Source organism: Lissotriton helveticus, chromosome 11 (assembly GCF_964261635.1).
Source record: "Lissotriton helveticus chromosome 11, aLisHel1.1, whole genome shotgun sequence".
Lineage (NCBI taxonomy): Eukaryota > Metazoa > Chordata > Amphibia > Caudata > Salamandridae > Lissotriton > Lissotriton helveticus.
The window spans coordinates 299,413,663-299,437,908 of record NC_136072.1 but is presented as its reverse complement, the minus strand read 5'-3'; positions in this window follow the sequence as shown (position 1 = coordinate 299,437,908).

Below are 24,246 nucleotides of genomic sequence, written 5' to 3'. Positions count from 1 at the left end.
AAGCTGATCATGATCGACACAGTCAAAAGTAGAGCTCAAATCTTTAAAGGTTACAAAGAGATTGCCCCTTTTTACCTCCACATATTTTGACATTAAAAAGTATAGATTTAAGCTCTGCTCAACTGTGCCCCTACCAGTGCGAAAGCCGTATTGGAGTCTAGAAAGTACATCCGCCTCCTCTGTCCAACTGTGAATGCGTTTTAAGATGATACGTCCCGCAACCTTCATTAGCGCATCCAACAAGGAGATAGGACGATAACAGGACGGCACAGCCCTATCTCCTTTTTTATATATGGGTACCACAATGGCCTCTGCCCAAGTTGGAATTTGCCCATCAGTATTTGCACAGTTCAAGACAACAGTTAGTAAGGGGGCCCAGAAGTCTACTTCAGCCTTAAAAACATCCACTGGGATGGCATCTGGGCCAGGTGCCTTACCGGCAGGGCTCTCTCTAATAGCGAGCATTACCTCCTCGCATGAAAAGACAATGTTGGGCGAAGCCTCTCTCAGGCCCATTATGGTACTATTGAAGGACGGAATGAGATCCCTTGGAGATGTATCAGAAAGATTGGAAATATGCAGCCCAAGTATCTCCATCGATTGCCATATCTAACCTTATCTCGGGGATTTTTACCCACGGAAGTGGGGCATTTACAAATTTCCAAAAGGCAGAAGAGTCACGGCTTTCACAAATTGACTGCAGAGTCTGCCAGGCTTCCGCTTTTAAGACTTTTTTTTGCTTTTTATTACAAGTCGGTATTGAGATCTCACCTGGTGAATCTCGGATGTTGACTTTGGGGTGGATTGTAAAGCTTTCTTCAAGACTTTTAAGGCTCTGGTACAATCTTTGTCAAACCATCCTTTTGGTGTAATGGGACCTGACCTGAACTGACAGGTAAGTAGCTTTTTTAAACTTTCTTGTATTTTTGAGAAAGCCTTTAAGATTTTTTGGGGGTGTTCAATCGGGGACAAACAAGTGTGCACCTCATCCCATCTCAGCTGTAAGAGTCTCCTAAGAAGAATAGTGGGATTAATTTTTTCCCATTTTAGGGTGTAACCATTTGTTGCCCCTATTATAATTGGTTGTTCATAGCTTGTGGGGTGAGGATGGTAACAAGTAATAGAGGATGGTAGAAGGATGGAAATGGTTAAGGGATAGTGATCTCCATAAATCTGATCAAGTGTGTCCCAAGAGGATATCATGGAAGCATGCATTTTGGAGAACAGGACAAAGTCTATAGTGGAATTTGTACCTCTTCCATGAAAGGAAGGTTTGAAAGGTCTCGGTGGGAAACATAATTCATTTGCAAAAACTAAATTAAAATGTGCTAAAAAATTGTTTAGTACCTCCCCTGTTTTGGAGTGCATAAAATGATTGAGAATATTATTATCAATTTCATTTTCAGGGGTGGAAGAAAACTCACATAGTCCCCTTGAGGCGTATTGACAAATATAACAATTAAAATCGCCCATAAAGGCAATGACCCATTCACCCCCCCACAGCTCTTTGATAGAATCAACAGCATGGGACAATTCATTTATTACTTTTTCCAATGCCTCTAAAGGCAAATTGTTATACAAATTAATTATTAACAAGTTAAGTAATTTACTCAGTTGAATGACGATTAGTTGGTAAGACTCCCTGAGTAATTGTTTCCGAACTCTCAAGCCCCCAACTACATTGACATGAATACTCATCCCCCCCCTATTTCTTCCTTGCTTACTCTCTAGAGCCGGTGAGTGGAAGGTTTGGAAACCCAAAAGATGTACCGGGTTTTGCACCCATGTCTCCGGAAAGCATAAAACTGAAAAAGGGCTAACCACATCAAACCAGGTTGGTGAAGCTAGTTTTGTAGAAATGCCGGCCACATTCCAACTAAGAATCTGTATTTCCGAAAATGTGCCTTGATTCTCGGAGTGGTTATGGGCTATCATAGTATTATTTGTCTGATTTACACAGGGTAATGTAATTAAAGGGTCAGGGATGGCCACCCAACTTTCTGGCCCATTTTCAGCTAGCTTCGTACATGGAGGTACATAGGTTAAAGATGTTACATTTAAAGTTAAACCAGATACGTTCCCCTTCTCATAGCTATCCGCCTCAAAGGAGTAAAGTCAATCAGTTTCATCCAGGCCAGAAAGAGGTGCGTATTGATTATAAGAATGAAAGTTCCACTGAGGTGTAACAGGTGGCGGGCAATAACCATAACCAGTGAAGTCATGTTGAAGAGAAGGGGAAAATGTATTTTCCACGAATCGTGGCCCAAAGGAATAAGGGTTATGTGAGAATCTTTGACGTTGGGGGAAGGAATAATTGTCATAGCGCTGATTAGGGCGGTTCATTTTTCGATGCATCAAGGCTTCAGGATAGAAATAACTCAGGACTCTAGGTGTAATTGACCCTTCGTTATGATCTGAGAACCAATCCCTGATGTGCGTGATCACTCTGGTGTCTTTAAAAGTAATGATTACAACATCACCCTCAATGTCCTTTGGGCGCACTCCAACCCAGTTTGTTCTTCGTACAGTAATAATGTCACCATTTATATGAGGCGGCAATGGTCTATTTTTACGGAGCCAATAGATGACTTTGTTTTTTAAGCTAGTATGATTTTCACGGGTTCCGAGTGGTAAGGGCAAGACTCCAGTGAGAATAATGACATTATTAGAAGCAGCTGGTGGTAAATCCACATTTCTTTCACGTGGAACTTTTGTAGATATTGAACCGTCCTTATTCTGCACTTGAGGAGTCTTCAGGTTCCCCATTCTGGCTGATTCCATCAGTGAGTTTATTTGGGAAGACTGTGACTGTTTATTATAGGACGTCTTTGTTGGAGCAGGAGGGACCTTAGTATTTACTGTTTTAGATTTAACAGAAGGGGTTTGTGCAGTGAGAATAATTACTGCAGGTGTTGGTTTAGCCCCATTTGTTGTTTTATCTACATCCTTTATAATAGGTGGTTTTGATGCATCCTTCATTACAGGAGTCTTTAATTTAGAACCTTCCATAAGGATGTCCAGTTGGGCGCCTATTCTTTTGACTCTCTCCACTATTGGTAACAATAAAGCTTTCAGAAGATGTTCCATCACATCAACAAGATCTTTCAGGGGTGGTGGAACAGAAAAGGGGTTTATTTTACTTGAAGTAGTCATGACCCCTTCTGAAATTTCAAGTAATTCTTTTCTTAAGGAGTCTTTGGAGGGCAGTAAATTGCAACCAGGACTAGCAGATTTAACAGTTTTTCCCATGCCTCTTTTCCTACGTTTCTTGGGAGGTGAACGAATAACTTCCTGTTTCTTTTTTATAGAAAGGTTATTTACAGTTACAGGTTTAGGATCCACAGATGGAACGGAGCATATATGCTCTAGCTGGTCAACTCCCAGACCTGTTTGTGTCCCAAAAAGACTTAAACTAGGGTATTCAGGGCCCTTAGGAGTGTTGGGAGTATTAAGATCAATAAGATCAATAATTAAATTGTTAGGGGGATGTAAATCTAACTGGGCTGGAACAAATGTCGGTACAGTGTCATTTTTTGGGGACAAGCTACTTCGGAATATTAAAGGGATGCTCTCAATGTCAAATAGATCAGAGTCTACATTTTCCTTAGAGGCATTTTCCAGATGTGAAGCATTAGTGTCCTTAGAAGTAGGGGCAATTGCAATATTTTTAATTAACTCTATTGAGAGACGACGAGCAACACGCCGCTCAGCCAATGCAATGTCTCTGTCAACGTCTATCTTAACTCTGGAAAAGAATTTGTCTAAGGGGCCAGAGATGGATACGCCTACCCTGTCTGGAGGGACATCAGCTACCGTGGTACACATTGGTGTTGATGATAAGTAGTAAGCCGTAGGAATCCCCTCAACCAGAAAAATAGAAGTTAGAGGGTTTGCCAAGCCAAGCCTTGTTTGGCCTTGGAGGGCCGTAGAGGGCCCGCCCTTTGCCCGGGCTTCTCCCGCGCGCTCCCGCGCAGCGGTAGATGAGCGTAGCTAAATAGGGTCTACAACGTCCTGGGGGCGGGGCACTCCCTGCAGAGCGTCCTGGGGGCGGGGCACCGAGTCAGCGCGGACCAGGTGTGCTGTGCAGGCAGGGACCCCTGGGAGAGCGAGTCCCTGCTACAGCACCGGTCTCTGCCGCCGACTTGAAGATGGAAGTGCCCCCGCCGATTTTTTACACGCTGAGGCTGTGAGCTAGGAAAGGCTCCCAACAGCCGCTGTTGCCCCAGTAAACGACGCGGCACCCGCGAAGCGGGTGTGGCTAGGAGTGGAGCTGATTTTCCAAGGAGGACGTCCAAAAACCACGGGTAAGCTCTCTGTAGCTTTACAAGTATCCCGTTTGCAGAAAGGCAGGGCAGAGCTTTTCACTCCCTGCAGAGCGCCCTGGGGGCGGGGCACCGAGTCAGCGCGGAACAGGTGTGCTGTGCAGGCAGGGACTCCTGGGAGAGCGAGTCCCTGCTACAGCACCGGTCTCTGCCGCCGACTTGAAGATGGAAGTGCCCCCGCCGATTTTTTACACGCTGAGCCTGTGAGCTAGGAAAGGCTCCCAACAGCCGCTGTTGCCCCAGTAAACGACGCGGCACCCGCGAAGCGGGTGTGGCTAGGAGTGGAGCTGAATTTCCAAGGAGGGCGTCCAAAAACCACGGGTAAGCTCTCTGTAGCATTACAAGTATGTTGGTTGTCTATTTACGTACTTACATACTATTGAGCGACCTCCTCTGATGTGTCTGTAAAACTCACCTTTTGTCTCGAATTTTTGGCCTGAATTTTGACCTCCTGTCCTGAATTTTTGTCCTAAATTTGGACCCTTTGTCCTGAATCTTTACACTCACCGTCCTGAATTTGTACTCATGCCAGTTGGTCACCCTACTTGAAGGCCGCCGAGGGATCCTGCTTATCTAAAGGTTAGCACTTGATGGAGTGTCAGTAATTACATTTTGTTTCTCTCCTCTTCTCTCTTGACTGCGGTCTGTAGCGGCTCAAGTACCCATGCTGGCACTCCACAGTTAGCTCCGAACCCCCCCCCCCATTGGCTGATTTTAGTCACACACTGAGAATGAACCAATGGTCAGCTCGCTGTAGTTGAATGGATACATGGCCTGCACGCGCTGTGCACCAGCAGCCATTTAATATATGAACGAGGCAGGAATTATACAAATTAAAGTTTAGAGTCACTTTTTGTTGAAAAAGCTGCTCAGCATTCCTTCACACCTTTTAAAATCTGATAGATGAGATTCCTTGCCTTCCACCTCTGTCTGTGTCATTCTGTGCTTGTTACCCTCTGACCCTTGCTTACACCGTTATGCTTGTCATGAACATTCTCTTCTCCGCTCATGGCCAAAATATTGAAGTGAATACTCACATGAGCTTCAGTGATGTGCAAGTAGTTTATTGTAGATATAGAGATACGTCATTACAGCAGGAGCACAGAGATAACTGACATACATAGAATGCAGCATCTCATGACTTCACTGTATTTGATGACCTTTTGACAATCTATTTAAGACATCACCACAGAACTGTTTCTACCTAATGTAGCCCCAGATATTAAGCTCAACTGTTCCCTCAATTTTGACATCCTGAAGATTCGACTCTTTAATTGTCACCCCAGCCCTCACATGCATTGTTAATGTAATGTGATGTAATGTGTATACTTGTAAAGCGCACTGTTGCCAGCCGGCGTCCTGGCGCTGTATACCGCTGGGGAACCCGTCCTGGCTTTCCCTGTGGGATGGTCCCTGCTGGGAATCCCCAAGGTGGAGCGTTGAGGGGGCCATTGTGGAGATTAGGCAAGCTAATGCCCAGAGTTGCCGAGTGCGACCCCTGGTTAGAGTAGGCACCGAGGCAAGAATTATCGAGTCCGCTGACCCTGGTCCACGACCCTGCCGCGTATCGAACCCTGGTCCCAGGCCGACTTCTGCTTCCGGGTCTGCCGCCTCTAACCAGTGAGCCACACCACTCCACTGTCCATTGTTGTTATGGATGGTAACTTCAACCCTATTTAAGACCCAGTGTCTAAGGTTTCAGAACATGTTTGCTGTGGTTCTTTTCATGTGTCATTTTTCTTGCTGTAACTTGCACACATATTTTCTGCCTGGTGATTACTCTCATAGATGTTAGGAATTGTTATGGTTACATAACAGGAGTATCCAAAACAAGGGCACAATGAAGTGTGAAATCTCTGCACCTGGCTGTCATTAGCCTTTCTGAAGCAGTCATCAGGCACAGACAAAAGGGCAGGAGCTGCATAGAAACTTCCTGGCAGAATCCAATAGCCTTTGTCCATATGTGGTACTATTGCTTAACCTTACTAAAACTTGTTCAGAATGATTGACCTCTATCTAGTGGCCTGGTGCAGCCATGAACGAAGCTTGACCTCTAACAGAGTTCTCCAAAGTGAGAGGAATCGCACACGCACTCTTGGGCAGAACACTGATGGGAAGGAAGAATGGCATCAGAAAGATAAAGAAAGATCTGTTGATGTTGTCACCTCCACACCTTTTGCAACTCTCTTTTCTTCATCTCTGTAGGTGTGAAGATTACACTTGGTGCTACTGCAAGAAATGTTTAGACACACCCCAAGTTATATTGAATGTTGACCACGCCTTTTCTAGCAGTTATTAACTTCAAACTCAATCATACCTAGTTTGATCACTTTTAATCTCACAGGTAGGTATTTATTTAAAAGTCTGTATTTAATGCAAGTCTCTGGTATGTCAAACTGTTAGTCTTTCCTATGAAAAGTATTTTCGTTCAGCTATAAGCCCTAGTTGCACACTATTTGAGAATTTCACCCGTTGTTCCCTTGGTGCACTTTCTTGCTATGATACCCTATGTGTGAATCGCTCTCTCTAATATTCAAGTTATCACAACTGTCAATGTGTACCTCAATACCAAGAAGTGATTTGTTCTTAGTTCTTTTGAACTCTCTTTGCGATCTGTAATTGCTTCATTACTCAGTTTGGAATCATATTACTGTGTTGTAACATTAATAATAGAATTGTTCTTTGATTACGCATATTTAACTGAAAAGAAACTGGTTGTGGTACTTATCTCTTAGTTTATTTTCTCTTGCAGGTTTCCCTACTCTTTGACCAGATAGGAGCATGACAAATTTTCATGCCACAAATTCCAGGTTCACCTCCGATAATTGTTTGAAGCTGCTTCCAGATTTTACACCATTTTCCCTGGCATGGGTGAGGCATCCCTGAACCTGATCAGACATTGTGTACATTCTTGCCCTTCACTGGTAGACTGTTTCCTGAGTATATGTCATGCACACAGACAGGTGTCAAGACTGAGACCAGTGAGAAGTGATAGGAAAATCTTCCCAACACTTCTTTGATTATGCACATTTAACTGAAAAGAAACTGGTTGCTGTACGTATCCCTTTGTTCCTTTCCTCTTTACAGGTTTCTACTCTCCTTGAACAGGCAGGAGCTTGAGGTGAGAAATGTTCACACCTGGGTGTCGCATACCTGTACCCGGTCAGACATTCTGTATGTTCTACCATTAACTGGCAGACTGTTCCCTGTGTCAGAAGATGAATGTCGACCCCCTGGGCCAGGGGGAAGAGGTTGGAAAACCATCCCAACACCTCTCTACACTCTCTTTATGCTGCTCAAGTGATAACTCAGTGTTAGATTTGGGGGTCTCTAGTTGGCACAGGTAGGTATTTGTGTGACAAATAGGGACCCTCTCCTCTAGTCAGGATAAGGGGATTACACTCCTAAAATAACCCCTGCTCACCCCCTTGGTAGCTTGGCACGAGCAGCAAGGCCTTATCTCAGTGGCGTTGTAAGTTAAGCAGTTGTGACCACATACAGTAGCCCAGTGACAACACTACAAATGGACACCACACAGGTTTTATATAAAAAATAAGTAGACTTTATATAGAGTTACCACAAGACCATAAACGCCAAACATACACAATACGATTACTTTAAGATGGTAGATTTAAGCTTAGTTTAGTTCTTAGATGCAACACTCTGCGCCAATGTACCTTAGGTTGCGTTGCGCTTCCATGACAAGCAATGTCGCAGCGATGGGAAATGCGGCAAAGTTCAGATCTAAAGAAATAAAGACGTGAAGATCTTCCAAATGCTGCACGCTTCTTGGGGATGCGAGAAGTTCTCAGTTCGATGCGAGCACTGCAGCGGCGACACCCTTACGATGTGACAGCAGCAGCTCCAGCGGCGACGCTCTTCTCCAACGATGCGTGAAGCTTCCGCTCGATGTGACAACTACAGCGGCGACATCCAAGATGCGACGGCAGCAGCTCCGACGGCGGCGCGCTTCTCGGGGATGCGAGGTGCTCTTGGTCGATGCGGTACAGTGCGACAGTTCCAGCAGCCACACCCTCCTTCGGAGTTGCGACAGCATGCACAGCGACAGCGACACGCTCCGACCTCATTGCGATATTCTTTTCCTGATGCGGTGCAGTGCGACAACTACAACGGCAACACCCTCCTTCGGAGTTGCGACGGCAGCAGCAGCGACGGCGACACGCTTCCTCTTCGTTGCGGCACGCTTCTCTCCGATGCGGTGCAGAGCGACAGTTCCAGCGGCGACACCCTCCTTCGGAGTTGCGACGGCAGGCACAGCGACGGCGACACGCTTCTTCTAGTTGAGCCGCGCTTTCAGCTCCTTGCGACACACAGTTCCTCAGAAGGCCCAAAACACCAGCAGGCACTTCCAAAGAACTCTGGGGAGCTGGGGGCTGAAGTCTGTTGTCCTTGAGACTTCAGCAGGAGGCAAGCTCTTTTCCAAGCCCGTGGAGATCTTCACAAGTTGAAAGCAAAGTACACAAAGTATTTCTCCTTCCTTTGGCAGTAAGGCAACCACTGCAGGCCAATCCCCAAAGCAGCACTTCAGCTTGGGAATAGTCTCTCCTCAGTTTCTTCAGGTTCCTCGCCTCAGTAAAGGTTTCTTCTTGTAGTCCAAAAGTGATCTAATTTCATGGGATCAGGGTCCCAATATTTATACCCCAAAATCCTTTGTTCTCTGAGGGGAGAGGGGCCTTTGCCCAGTCCAAACCAGTTCTGAAGCACTCTGTTTACCAGACTTCTCCTTTCCTTTCACAGTGCAGGGCAAGCACATCAGACACCCCACAGGAGGTGGAGCCAGCATTGTGGAAGGCAAGTACAGTCCTGGAGCACTTTGTTTACAGGACTCCTTCTCTTCTTTCAGTGTGCAGGGCAGAGACATTAGCCGCTCCCCAGGAGGTGGAGCCAGCATTGTGGAAGGCAGGCACAGCCCTATTCAAGGTTCAGGTGCAACTCCTCCCTCCCATCTAGATGAAGATCTCTCTATTCACCACTGGGTGAATCAGCCTGTCTCTTGGAATTCCCCAGTCCTGTCACTCACAAAACCAGACAAAGGAATACACAACCTAGCAGAGGCAGGTTTGAATGGTTAGACAAGCAAATACCTACTTTCTAAAAGTGGTATTTGCAAACACAGAATATTAAAACCAACTTCACTAAAAGATGTATTTTATTATTTTGAGTTCAGGCACCCTAAACTCGAATTTCTACCATGTTCTCTGAGACAGTTAAGATTATAAAATGTAATAACTCTAACATCCCATTCTGGCCTATGGAGAACAGGTAGCCTTGCAATAGTGAAAAACGAAAATGGCACAACCAGTCCTGCAAGCCCACTAGCAGCATTTGAATTTACATGCCCTGGGCACACTCAGTGCACTAGACTAGGGTTTGACAAGTAAACCAAATAGCCAAACATGGAACCACTGATTAATACATCAATTTACAATAGGGAGCACTTGCACTGTGGCACTGAATAGCAGTGGCACAGTGCCCGAAGCATCTAACACCAGCAAAAATACATGAGGCAACAGCAACAATGGAAGGGAGACCTACACCAATGGTGCCAGGTCTAACACTCAGGGACTAACTGCACCTCTTCCACATTGCCATCACTCATGTTACCATGCTGGAAGTCAGGAAGAGGCTCTCTGTCTCCCTCAACTTCCTCTGCAATAGCCATGATATTCATTGTGTGGTCTCTCTGAAGGTAAGGGTTAGGCTAGTTCACATGAAATTCTCTTGGGTTCCTTGTGACACCCATGTCCACCAAGTAATTTATTTCAGACACCTTCTGTATGGCCCACACCATTTGCCCTCCAAAGCCCTTCGGCAAATAGGCTTTATCACCAACACCTTGTGACCTTTGTGAGTGTAGCTCTCTGATAACATTGCTGGTCATACCACTCCTTCATCAGTGCTTGGCTAGCCTGTAGGCTTTAGTTTTCTTGACACATGTATTGCATCATCACCTTCCTGGGGCCAATCGCCTAGAACATCGCATCCATCTGTGGAGACTCTGAGATTCTTTCCCACCCTTTTTTTACTAAGATGCTTGGACCCCGTAGAATACAGAAGCTCAAAGGGACTGAACCCTACACCCTTCTGTGGATTCTCTAGGCAAGCAAACAAGAGATGTGGCAGAAATAGATCCCACTTCCTCCTGAGGAATTTCCATCATGTGCTTCAGTGTTTTGTTAAACCGCTCCACCAAACAACTGATTTGTAGGAGATATGCTGCGGAGAAGTGGTAAGTCACACCAGCTTGCTCCCACATCTCTCTCATGTAAGACAACATAAAATAGGTTTCCCAGTCTGAGATTACTCTCCTTGAAAAACCAATCATAGAAATAATTCCAAGGAGATCTGTTGCTATTACCGTTCATTGATACTCCTCAGGGGTACAGCCTAAGTGTACCTGATGGTGATCTACCACAACCAAGATGTACTTTTTGTTCTTTTGCCCGACTATTCAAATTGACCAACTATATCCATTTCCACCTGCTTGAATGGTAAAGACACAAAACTTGCATTACCCTCCTTCCTGACTTACCATGTATCTGGCAAGTATGACAGGTTCTACTGAACTGCTATGTGTCTCTGTAAATCCCTGGCCAGTAGAACAAAGGGCCAACCTCTCCTGGGTTTTCTAATGCCTAAGTGTCCTGTCATGGGTGCTTCAGGAGCCAATGACAACAGGAAGTTCCTGTGTACCATCTAAACCACCATCCTCTTGCTAGATCCTGGGTCAGGATTCACTGTCTCACTGTACCATAGGAGCGCTGGAAGTGACACAGACACCAGGACCTGGTCCATTCCAGGATCCTCATCCTCCCCTCTCTTTGCAGCACAAGTGATGAGCTCCATGGCTAGTGCCCTCATGGAGTCTGCTCTTTCCTGCAAACTACCTTGCCCTGGTCCCTGCAAAACAGACGTGAACCCAGTCCCACTCTGGGAGTAATGTGCAGCCTGTACTCCGTTCAACACAGCTAAAGTGGTCAAAGCCATGAAGGCTTCTGGTCCCGGCACCATGCCTGGGCAATAAAATCATTGCCCAAAAGAGAACCAGCACCTTGCTTTTCCCTTTTACTGACATTAACCATGGTCGTCTTGCCATTGAGCTCAAACTCAACCTGGGCAAGCAGATACTCCATGCCCCCTCCATTGGCAACCAAATCTTTATCATTGTCCTGAGGAGTATCTCCTCAGTATTAAGGGACTTCCTCTCAACCATTACGTGGAAGGCCCCAGTGTCCCTCAGGGCAGGCTCTTTCCTCCCCTTCATACTATTTTCCTGCACAAACCCTATTGTGTGAGGATGAATGTGCCTCAGAACATCTGAGTCCCTCTTCCAGATGTCCATAGCCACTAGTTTGACCTCCTGGGTCCCTCCACCCACACGAAGCATACTTGTAGTTATGGGTGCAACTGGCACAGGGTCTTTTACCTGATTGTCTCTTTAAAAAAATCCCAACTAGTGGTAGTTGTTGCAAGTTACCACCTTGGACTTTGAAGACCTTCCCTCTACATCCTTCACACGATGCTCCTTACTGGACACACCATTACCATTACCATTTTACCTGGGCCCTTCTCAGGTCAGATAGGAATTACCCTGGTCCTTACCCTCAGGTTGGGCAACAGACTGGGAAGAGCTCTTCGCCCCTCTTGGCTTAGAACTGTGTTGTTCCAGCAACGCTTTCTCCTGTTAGCTAACCATTTGCCAGCCAACACTGCAAGCTTCCCTGGATCCTTATCTGTGTGATCTAATACGTATTGCCGAAGTGGGGTTAGAGGACTACTTGAGTTGCTCTGTCACCATCAACTGGTTAAGAAACTGGAATTCTTTGGCTTCCCTCCCTTTCACTCATTCATTCCAATCATGCAAATTGCCATGAATCTATGTCTCAAACCGAACACCATCTGCTCTCTTGCATTCCTTGAACCTTTGAAGGCACTGAGCTGGCTTCAGCACAAACTTTATAATCAGAGCTTCCTTCCTCTGCTCAAAGACCATAATGTCTGCCACTGGCATCCTTCCAATGATGGCTGTCTCTTCCAGTGTCAGGTACCCAATTAAGGCAGCTGCTTTGAAGACCTGTACCGTACAATTGACCTCAAAGCTCACAAACCATATTAAGATGTTCTGATCTTCCTCATACACATGCACAAGATCTATTGGAACCATGGTCACAACCTGCCTGGCCTGAATTGGAGGTAGAGACACCCATCCCAGATGGAGTTGTAATGGCTGCCATCCTAAGATTCGGTCTTTCAAGGAATATCTATTTCCGCTCCAGTTCTCTTTCCTTTTCATTCTATTTATCTTCCCACTCTATGTCTGTTATTCCTCCCCTTTTTTTGTATCTATTCCCTTTCCTGCAACTTCTCTCCACAGGCCCATTCTCCTGTCTCTCCTTTCTCCGCTCCTCTTGTTCCTGGTGAGCTAGTCTTAGCTTCCCCCTATCAAACTCCCTGGTCTTTTTCTCTTGCTCAGCTTTAGTATTCTCGAGAGCCAACTGCAAGCTCAGGGTCTCTGCTAGACTCAACCCACCCAAGGTATTTACTCCTGGAATTGGTAACTGCTGTATTCTATACATTTGAAGTGGTATACACACCTTGGGTGTTCTAGAACTAAAGGTGGTGAGTGTATGGGGGAACCCTGGAAAGTACATTAGGGGACACACTGTGTGTGTGTCTGACATAGATCTGTTCTAAGGGGACGTGAGAAACCGACACTACACTACTCTCTTCCTGGGTTTCTAACATGGTTCCCTCCCCTAAGTCTACCACAGCTTCTTCCCTTTCACACAGTGTCTCAAACTGGTCACTAACGAAATTGACAAGGACCTTTCTGTTCCTGCTTCTGGGAACCCTCTGTCCCTACATAGACCTTTCATCTGATCTACAGACATGGTGCTGAGGTCTATTCGCAATCCTGTGTTTAATAGTATTTAAGTATGCAGACTAACAAAACTGGACTTATTGTGTTACTACCATAACTTGGAAATGGCCAATGCCACACCAACATCCTGGACTCCTACTTGTTAGGCATCCCAACTCTTGCTGCCAGCTGACACAACTCCTTTCAGAGGGCCACGGGGAAAGCAGGTATTTCTAGGACCAACCGTGGTCGTTGGGGCCATTCTCCCCCGATGTCGCAGGGCCAGCCAACTATGGGCTCAGAGCATGTGGGTCAAGTACCCCTTCAGCAGTTGACTCTCAGCTGTAGCTCTGGTCAAGCAGTCCAAGGCTTCTCATGGAGGAGCTAGGAGTAGGGCGAGCACAGACCCTCAACTCAAAATACGTTAAACAACCCCAAAATATGACTGTCCAGTCAAACTTGCTTCAAACAATATACAAAGCCTTACCCATGTCAGATTTCCAATACCAGTTCCCTGCTTATGATTGAAGGTTATTCCCCATTCATGTGTGGCGTCATCAAAGCTAGGCTCTGCTAAGGCATTCAAGGGTCAGAAGTTCTATAGGGGCTTTTTTGCAAGATCCCCAAATCCCCAGCTAGATTGTGTCAGTTCAGAGCAAGTTCACCAAGGCCTGGTGGCCTGTTGGTCAATCTTACCCATTCTCATGGAATGGCGGTTCAGATTCAATGGTTGTCCATCGACAGCCCAGCTGTGCCCAGACATTGTCCCCCATCTCTCACAGTGCAGCGCTAACGGCAGTAAAGCTTATTCTTTGCTACACCCCCACCTGGCAAGGGGTCGCAGACTTTTGAATACAGGCTGGCAGCCTAATCAGCAGTACTGATAGACCAGAATCTCACACTCCACTCCCAGGATCCACGCAACCAAATTCCCACTAGACCTCACTCCCTTCAAGAGATCCCCTTCACCTCTCAGGGCCCACTGGGCTTGCGTCAGGCAGAAGCTGGTGCTACAGGCTCCAGGTGAGTGTTCTTAATCTTTCTGGGTGATGTCTCCCGCACAGCATGGGAGACTGGCAGACCATTAATCCCTGGTCCTGGTCACAACAGGCTGGGCTGTTTCTGGGCTTCTCCACACTGATGTACAGCTTCAGTTTGGCAACTTGGGAGTCTCAAGCTCCCCTTTTATAATCCATTTCCAGACACACTCATGATTTAGTGTCTCAGCCTTTGAAGTTAGTGTTCTGGGGTTGCTCACTTTGAAGTGCCCTCTTCTTTGTTGTGCTCTTCCTCCAGAGAGCAGTCTATCACAGTAGTACAGTCTCCAATCTTAAAAGCCCCAAACACAGGCCAATGGAATGACTAGAAGCGCACACCTGGCTGCCAGTCTCTGTCATATGTGCTTCAAAAGGATACCAAAAGGCCTAAGACATACTCTTTATCAATCTCTTTACAGGCTCATATCCTTCCTCAGATGTGCTCAGGCCCCTTTGACCAGTGACGACCTTTCAGAATCAAAGAACACCTATTGAAATGCACCAAAAAGCCTGTCTTTTTGTCTCCCAACATGTGTCCCACCCAGCTCTTTGAAAAGCACCAATCTACAACTCTTTCTGGGGATAACATCCACCTCTCCCTGCTCCTCCAGCAAGCCCAGGTTCTCCCAAAATGGTACACAGTATTTTACATGTACAGTTCCTTTCACAAGTGCACACATACCACTGCACACACATGCATTCAGATGCATGTAGTCTCCAATGTACGGTACCTCTTCCAGGATGCATATATATTTTAGCGTGTTCTTGCCACAACATGTGCCATCTCCTATGTGCTTTACCTTCCCACAGTCACATTCATATGCCTACTGAACACACAAATCTGCTCACACTATTTCTCCAGCACTGTACAATTTCTCAGACACACGTACATCCTTGCACTCACATGTACCTGCTTGCACTTTTTCTCCTGCACTATACCATCTCTCAAGCACACGTACAGCCTTGCACGTACACCCAACTGCTCACCTTATTTCCCATGTACTGTACCATCTCTCATGCACATGTACAGCCTTGCATTCACATTCAACTGCTCGCTCTATTCCTTCTGCATTGTACCATCTCACAGGCATACGTACATCTTCATTCTGCACACACAATTTAATGCAGATTCAGCGTTGAGTTAAGCATATGGCTGGTGCACTTTACTGTGGTGGGCTCTTAGGCACCACTCTAATGACACATGTAAATCAAACCTCGTCACTCTACTGATTACTAAAAACACTGTAAGCTGCCACCATTGGAATCATGCTACTTAGCTCCAGATAAAGGCAATAGCCTTACACCTCCTGAGCATAACGCATTGGCCACCCCTCCCAGTTAAAGCATACCGCTTTCTATGAGACAGGCCTAGGTCATAGCACACACACATGATCCATTTCTGAGCAGGACCCAAAATCATTAGGAAGGATTGAGATATTATTACAACTAGGGCACTCAGGGCAGTGATACACGTCCACCTCCATTCAAGGAGCTTTTCCATCCCAACACAGCTCTAGAATGTTACTTCCAAAGAAGGCACAGATTGCATATTCAAATGCTGTCCTTGTGGCTTGCTCTATTTAAAATCCATAAGACCTTGATTAAATGCTAAGCTTGCAAGTAGTGTCCTAAGTTTAAAATTGCATAAAATATCCATTCTGCTCTTAGTGGCTCACTCTAAACAAAAATATCTTTAGTCTAGATACCATAATGTAGGTGTTGGGAACTGCTAGCCCTCGACTCCATGTATCCACCTTTTCTGTGAAGACTCAATAAAGAGCGCTGAGTGTGGGATTAAAAAGCTTCATTGAGTGAAAGAGTTTACTATTCTTGACAACTTTGCTAGTGATTCTGTGGGTGGTGTTGTACTCATGATACTTACTCAACACTTCTTCACCTTTAACAATAGAACCAGCTCACCTACCTCTTACCCCTACCATCTACCAAATGTCATTTCTCAGGAAGAACTAATTAGCAGCCCTTTGCTAACCCAGACCTCATTTAATTTCTATAGGTAGTCTTTCTTCATCCTCCTTCATGCCTGAATCTCCACCATGCAGCCACAGGAATGCAACTTATCTATACTACTGTCTGGGGAAGCTTGTTCTCCTCCATATCACGTATCAAGCCAAACCAGGGGTCATCCAAAATGCGACCCCCTGGCCCCAGCAGTCAGAATTTCACCACACATAGGGCCAAATTGACAAAAATCTCATGCAACGCAGTGCAGCATTTGGTTGTGTGAAGAGAAAGCAGGAGAGTGCCATATCTTCAGAGGCAGCCTCTGGGCTCCTGTGATGACTGTCAGTGCATGGATTACCTTTTTCATTTGGATCTCAAAGCACCATTTTTGACACTCAGTGCCCCATCATCTCTTTGACCACTACCACTAAGTTTCAGGGCCTGCAGGCTAGTGCCGCTGTCTCTTGGAATTCTATCTTCATCCACACCGGCCCTCAGAATCCTCCAAAATCTCCCTTACACTAGATCTAAAAGCTCATCTGACCCATATGGCTCTATCTATTAGATTTATTTGGATTCTGTTGCCCCCCAGAGATTGTTAGATCTTTCTGCAAGTCCTCAGTTCAGTTCTGCTAACCTCATCATAATAACCCTTATGCTACACTCTTTGGGCATGCTGATTACATTTCTGTTGATATAAGAGATCATCCAGCCCTCCCTGTCAGCAATACAACATTTCAGCTGGCCCTCAAACTTTGAGGCACTTTCTTTATGCCAAACCTAAATCTCTATAACAATGTGCAGACCACCTCCCCCACAGTTTCATGTCAACGTCACCTTTCTGTTGCTCTAAGGCCATCAGCTGATTCTATAGAAGCATCTTTTTGGACCATAATTTGCCGGCCCTCAATGCCATTATGATGTCCATTGATTATCATAGAACCCCTATTACTGCTCATACAAAGTCAGAAGTCCTCAGAACACTTTGTTTGGCGTTTGTTTTATTGCCTCTAAGAGCCCATCTGGCAGCACCATGACCATTTCTGCATGATCTGACATCACATTCCTTCCAATTCTTTCTTCAGCCTTAAAACACCACTATCCTTCAAGTTCTTCTGATACTCAAATAAAAATGTACAGGCTACTCTACTGGTTGACACTCAGAATCTCACGAAAAGCATTCTAATCACTTCTGCTGCATGCATACCTCCACCACCCTTCTACATGCCCTGAGAGTTCTGCAGACCACTCCTCTGGTGCTGAAGCTACCACTGCTGGACTTTGTTCTCAGTGCGAACACAGTTGGCAAACTGAGCAATTTGTTACTGTGGGCCATCAAGGCTTATCTATCTGCAGCCTCCGTGATCTCCTCTGCTGCTTGTCAGAGCCTTCTCATGATCCTGCGTTCCCCTTTGCTGATTGACATAGCACTTTGACCCCCTTTGTGGCCATTTGCTGTTTTTGCTGAATACAGCTCTCTGAGTCTCTCAAACCCTTTTTGACATCCTTCACAGACCGCAGTCACTTTCATTGATCCAACTTTAGGCCTCTCATATAAGTGAAGTTCCTCTGCCATCTGACCCACCCTCAAACATTGTGCCATCATCAGACAGAATCTGCTATCAATCAGATCTCAGAGTGTAACCTTCCTGACTTTAGTTCACTTTGCATGCTCTGATTTCTCATCAAGTGCTTACTATCAATTTTATAAGTGGTCATAATTCAGTTGGAGATTTCAAGAGGCTGATAGCATAAGAAGCACAAATAAATCAATTTACAAGAGGGATATTCTAATCCATGTGGCCTGATCTTCTTTCTCCTCCTGGTCCTTCTAGGTCTTATGGTTTTGATCCTCCTCCCCATCTTATTTCAAGTCCTCTCTTTCTGGGCTGTTCCTCCTCCGTGTCCTCCTTTTGGCCCTAGTCCTCTTATCCCATGTAACGCTGGTTCCCGTTTACTGAATCTGGTGCTCCTGATTCTAGTCTTTCCTTTCCCTGATCTTCCTGGACCTGCTCCTTCATGCTGCTTCCTAGTCCTGCCCATTCATTGTATTGGCTCTTCCTGGACATTTGTTGTCCTGGTCCTGTGTATCCTTCCCATCCTGATCCTGCTGATCAGCTGGTTCGTTCTCCACCAAGCCTTCCTTTCTGGTTATCCTGGCCGTGGCACTCTTAGTCCTTTTGGTTTGGCCCAGCCTGATCCTCCTAACCCTGGTTCCTGTTTTCGTAGTCCATATGGTACTAATTCTATTAGTCCTGTTCCTCCTTATTATGGCCTCTGGGGCTATGGTCTGATCCTCTTGGTCCTCCTGGCTCCTGTGTCTTGGTATGACTGATTCTCATCACCTTGGTCCTGCTCGTTCTGCTGCATGTGGCCTACAATCCTCAATGCCCTATTCCTGGTTATTTTGATCCTTCTAGTCCACCTAATCTTCCTTGCTCTGTTCCCTTGCTCTAATGGCCCTTGTTGACATGCTCCTGATCTGACTAGTTATCATGGTTCTCATCTATCTGGTCATGATATTCCTGGCCCTGTTTCTCCAAATCCTGTGGCTCCTGTCATCCTAGTTCAGCCCAGCTCATCCTCTTAGTACTGATCCTCCTTGTTCTGGTCATCCTTTTCCTAGTACAGGGCTTAGTCATAATGTCCAAACCCCATCCTGTTTTTCTTTTACTCATCACCATAGTCCCCCTTGTCTTGGAATTCCAAATGTTAATTCTCCTGGGCTTCTGTGCCTTCATCTCCATTGTCCCCTGGTCCACTGGCCCTCCTTGCCTTTGACCCCTTGGTTGTTGCCCTATTGGTATACCTTATGCTGGCCCTCTTAGCTCTTGACTGCTTGGCTTTGGTTGCCTGTGCATCTGCTGTTCATCCTCTGATTCCTATTCTGCTAGTCTTCCTGACTCTGTCTCTGGTCTGCATGGCCCTGGTCCTCCTTATTCACGTCTTTGTATATCTGGTCCTTTAGGTCTTGATTCTCCTGGCCATTCTTGTCCCTCTAGGACCCCTTCTCCTAGCCATTCCTTTTAATTACTATACCTCCTGATTCCCATCCCCTTAACCTTGCCCTTTTGATCCTCTTTGCATCTAATTACTAATAACCTAGCTCCTGGTCCTGCTGTTCAACTTGGTCCACCTGGCCTCTTATATCCTGGCTCACTTATGCCTAGTTGTCTTAGTCCTTGTCCTCCTGGTTTTGCTATGCCAGGTCCTGGTCCTCTTTTCCTGATTTTCCTGGTCACCTTGATTTTCTTCCCCTTGGTCCTCTGTTTCCTGGTCCTCTAAGAGCTTATACTTCTGCATAAGTTGCCTGGCCCCTGGCATCAAACCCATGGTCTTCCTGGCCCTGATCTTCCTATCCATTGTTTTAATAGTTCTTGACCTTCTTATGATTCAGTATACATGGGATCTAATCCTTTTGGCCCTAGTCTCATTAATTTGGGTTCTCCTGGATCTACGTCTTCTGGACCAGGTCCTCCTAGTCCTGTTCTTCTTGGGTTTGGTCATCCAAGAACTTCTTGTTCATGTATTCTCATGCTTATCATCAAAAACCTTGAATTCTGGCCACCCAGGTCCCTCCGGCGTACCCAATCTTGGACCCATCTGGCACGCTTCCTTTCTGGTCCTCTTGGTCCAGGCCACCTTGTCATAGTTCTCCTCACTCTGTACCTCCTAGTCCCGGTACCGTAGGTCCTGGCCCTGCTGGTTCTCTTTGGCCATCTAGCCTTTTATTTTTTTGCCGTCCTTGTCCCCTTGGTTTCCTTTGTCCTGGTCCTCCTGGCTCTGTTCCTTGTCATCACGGTCCTTTTTGTACTATACCCACATGTCCTGACCCTTTTGATCCTGGTTAGGTTCTCCTGAGACTGGTTGGTCATTTGGATCCTGATCCTTCTGGCCACTCCTATCTAGTCCCCTTGGCATTCCTGATTCGGGTTGACCTTGTTACATCTAATGCTCCTCACTGTGGTCCCACTACCCAAGATGATCAGATTTGTACTCCAGGCCCTAGTCCTCTAGGTCCTGATTTTTCATGGTCCTCTTAGCTCTGTTCCTGGTCCTCTTGATCATAATTATTTTAGACCACCTAGATCTCTTTGATCTGGTCCTCCTGGTGTCCTTGTTTGCAGCTCCCCGGTCTTCCTATTCACTGCCTTGCTTATCCTGATCTCCTGGTCCTACTGGTCATTGTTCTCCTTGTTCTGATCTTCATAGTCCTCCTCACTCTGGTCCTGATTCTCCTTGACCGTGTTCTCCTTGTACTCCTGCTCCTTGAACATTAGTTCTGCAATCATTTGTCCTGGTGCACCACTTTTCATCCTAGCCTTTTCTAGTTCTAATAGAACAGGATCGCGAGCTCATGCTAACTGTTGGACCTGGCCCTTTCTGCAGGGTCACCCTCAAATGTTTTACCTTCCTCCCATTTTGTGAATTCGTTTTTGTTGGCTTTAGGACTCTAGGCATATTACCACTGTGAACTACTGCTAAGGTGCATGTGCTCTCTATTTAAAACATGGTAACTTTGGCTTATGCACAATTGGCATATTTAATTTATGTATAAGTCCTTAGTAAAGTGCACTAAATGTGCCTAGAGCCTGTAAATTAAATTCTCCTAGAAGGCCTGCAGTACTGGTTTCGCTGTGCACTTAAATTGGCCTTAAAACATGTTCTAAGGCCTTCCATTGCAGAACCTGTGTGTGCAGTTTTAAACTGCCATGTCGACATGGCAAGTTAACCCTTTTCCCAAAGACATGGATCGTGTATTACGTTCCAAACATGAGTCGTACAGCAAAGAAAGAAAGTGCAAAGGAATCCTGATTCACCCAATGTTCCAAATTTCAATCCAATGAAGATGTGATGAATTTTTGGAATACACTATGAACGTACTAAAGGATTACATTTTGGAACATTGGATAAATCAGGATTCCTCTGCACTTTCTGTTTTTTGCTGTGTGACTTGTGTTTGGAACGTAATGCACGATGAATGTGTTTGGGAACTGTTTGAAACATGCTGTTAGGGCATAGCACGAATAAGTCTGCACGCAATAACATTGTCAAACGAGCAGATTGTTGAAGAAGTGATTAATGACATAACAGAGTGCATTCTATCACTTTCATGAAGTCTTAAGTTAACCTTCTTGCCAGGCCCCAAACCTGCCTTTTTAATACATTTGTCACCCCTAAGGAAGACCCTGGACAGCTCCAAGGGCAGGGTGCAGTGTATTCAAAAGTAATTGCACATGTACTTTTAAGGTTACATGTCCTGGTAGTGAACAACTCTTGAATTTGTTTTTCACAACTGCAAGGCCTATTGCTCCCATAGGTAACACTGGGATTATGTTATGAAACTTATAAGTGTAAGTTCCAATTGGGAAACGATAGACTTTTCATGTTTGGTGTCTGTGGACTCACAATTTGAAACCACAACTTATGGTGAAGTTAGATTTTAAGTTGCAAGTCTGAAAATGCCACTTTTTAGAAAGTTGGAATGTTTTTACTTTAACTATTCTGTGCTTTCTGCCTGTCTCTGAATACTGGTCTGTGGTGGGTGAAAGCTAAACTTTGTGCATTCCCTCTAAACAGCCACACACAAAGGGAGCTTAGGTGTAACTCATGGGCCATCAACATCCTGAGGTGTCATCCTTGGCAAGATGGAAGGAAGGAATTGACACCTACACTGGAATGGGCTGTGCCTGTCCTCACACAGAGGTGATTCTGGAGTCAGGGCAGAACCTCTGTGTACTTCAAAGTCCTCTCTTTGAAGTCTCCCCCAATTCAAAGGGATAACTGGGAATACATACTGGGCCTCAGACACTACCACTTCAGTAGTGGACCTCAGACACTGCCACTTCAGTACTGTAGTAACGCCAACCACACGGAAGTTAGGTTCTGAGTAGATTTATTGCAAAAGAAGAACAGCTTAACAACCACAAGTAGGAAGGAAATATTTTCTCTAGTCAGATTCCTGAGCAACTGCCAGAGAACAAGTATAAACATTCTAAGTGACATAATTTAATTCTAAATGACATCTAGATATGGAATACCACACACCTCCCCACTTTTAATAAAAATAAAAAAAAAATAAAAAAAACGCAAAAGAAATAAATAGCAAAAGTAGGCTACAACATAGTCTTTAAACTTTAACATAGTCTTTAAACTTTAAAGGAACACATTTTACACGTTCACTACGTCTTAACGAAATTTCATGACAATCTCCATTCAATGAATGATTATCCATTTCAACATCTGCATCTGATCTGACGTTAGAGTTAATCACTACATCAGAATCATTTTCTACCCTATTTTCGAGATTGTCATATACTTCATGTGTACCAGAAAAACCATCAGTGTTGTGATCCAATACTTTCCTTTCTGGCAAAGATATCTTTTGAGTGAACGGAACAACAGTAGTCTTGCATAAGGAAATTCTTCTCAAATTCCATATTTTACCTCCTTCCACTCTAACAACCTTGCTGAAAACCTCAATTACTTTAACAGGATCAGACCATTTTGATACCCTCCTGTGTAATAATCCCCCCAATTTCACACGTACAAAATCACCGATTTTTAATTTGCAAACATTATACTTCCTCTTAGAAATGTGTTGAACCATCCTTTCCTGGTATTTACCAATTTTTTCATTCAATTCTTTAAAGTCTACCTCATAAGAAGAATTACTTTTTAACCACCAAGGTAAAAGTCAGGAACCTGGTTTCCTGCCACGTAATAATTCGAATGGAGATAAACCAGTCACAGAATTGGGAGATAAACGATAAGTTAATAAAGTCGTCTGGAGAGCTTTTTTCCACTTCAAACCACTCTTCACAGCTAGCTGACAAGATTCCTTGATGACTCTGTTAAACCTCTCAACTTGGCCATTAGCTTGTGGAAAATAATTTGAAGTTCTTTTATGTACAATTCCACATTTACTAAGAAAATCTTCAAATTCCTTACTGATGAACTGTGGACCATTGTCCGAAATAAGTTCCTCAGGTAATCCTTCTCTCGAAAATATTTCATCAAGAAATTCAATCACATTCTCAGAGGAAATCCTCTCTACAATCTTCAATTCCGGCCATTTTGAGAAGTAGTCAACTAAAACCAAAGCAAATAACTCTTTTCCAGATTGATAATTAAAAGGTCCAATGATGTCAATAGCTACTCTCCGCCAAGGACCTTTGGCATATTCAATAGGCGTCATCTCAACAGTGACACTCTTCACAGACTTGTCGCTTGACAAACAAGGAGAACAATTCCTTACCCAATTATCTACCATGGAATCAACACCAGGCCACCAGTAATGCTCCCTAATCCTCCTTTTAGTTGTGGACATACCCATGTGTCCTTCATGTGCTAACTTACAAATAGTGTCCCTGAGTTTCAATGGAGGAATAATTTTATCAGATCTCACAATAATGTCCTGATTCAACATTAATTCATCTCTGGCTTTATAAAATGACGCTAATTCACCGGAAAGTTTCCTCGCCTCAGGCCAGCCATTAGTCAAGAATTGCTTAACCAATTTCAAAACTTCATCATTATTCGTAGCTTCTAACCAATCTTTCTCTGACAAAACCAAAGAACCTTCTTTACTTAAAATCACATTCACATCTGCAATGGAGTATGCAACATCAAATTCAACATTTTTACCAACAGTTACACTCGCAGGAAAACGTGACATACAATCTGCATGCACATTCAAACGTCCAGGAACATACACAACTTCACAACGGTATTCCTGTAATTTGGCTGCCAACCTCGCTAAACGAGCGGTAAGTACCCTTCCACCACCTGCAGACAACATAGTGATTAAGGGTTTGTGGTCAGTTCTCAAAGAAAACTTAGTTCCCCACAAAAATTGTCTAAAATGTTGAGATGCCCAAGTACAGGCAAGTAACTCTCTTTCAATTGTTGAATAATTATTTTCGGCGTCACGTAAAGCTCTAGAGGCATACGACACAACAAATTCACCAGACCTATCTTTCTGCATTAATACCACACCTAAACCAATGTTACTTGCGTCAACATAAACAATGCACTCTTTACC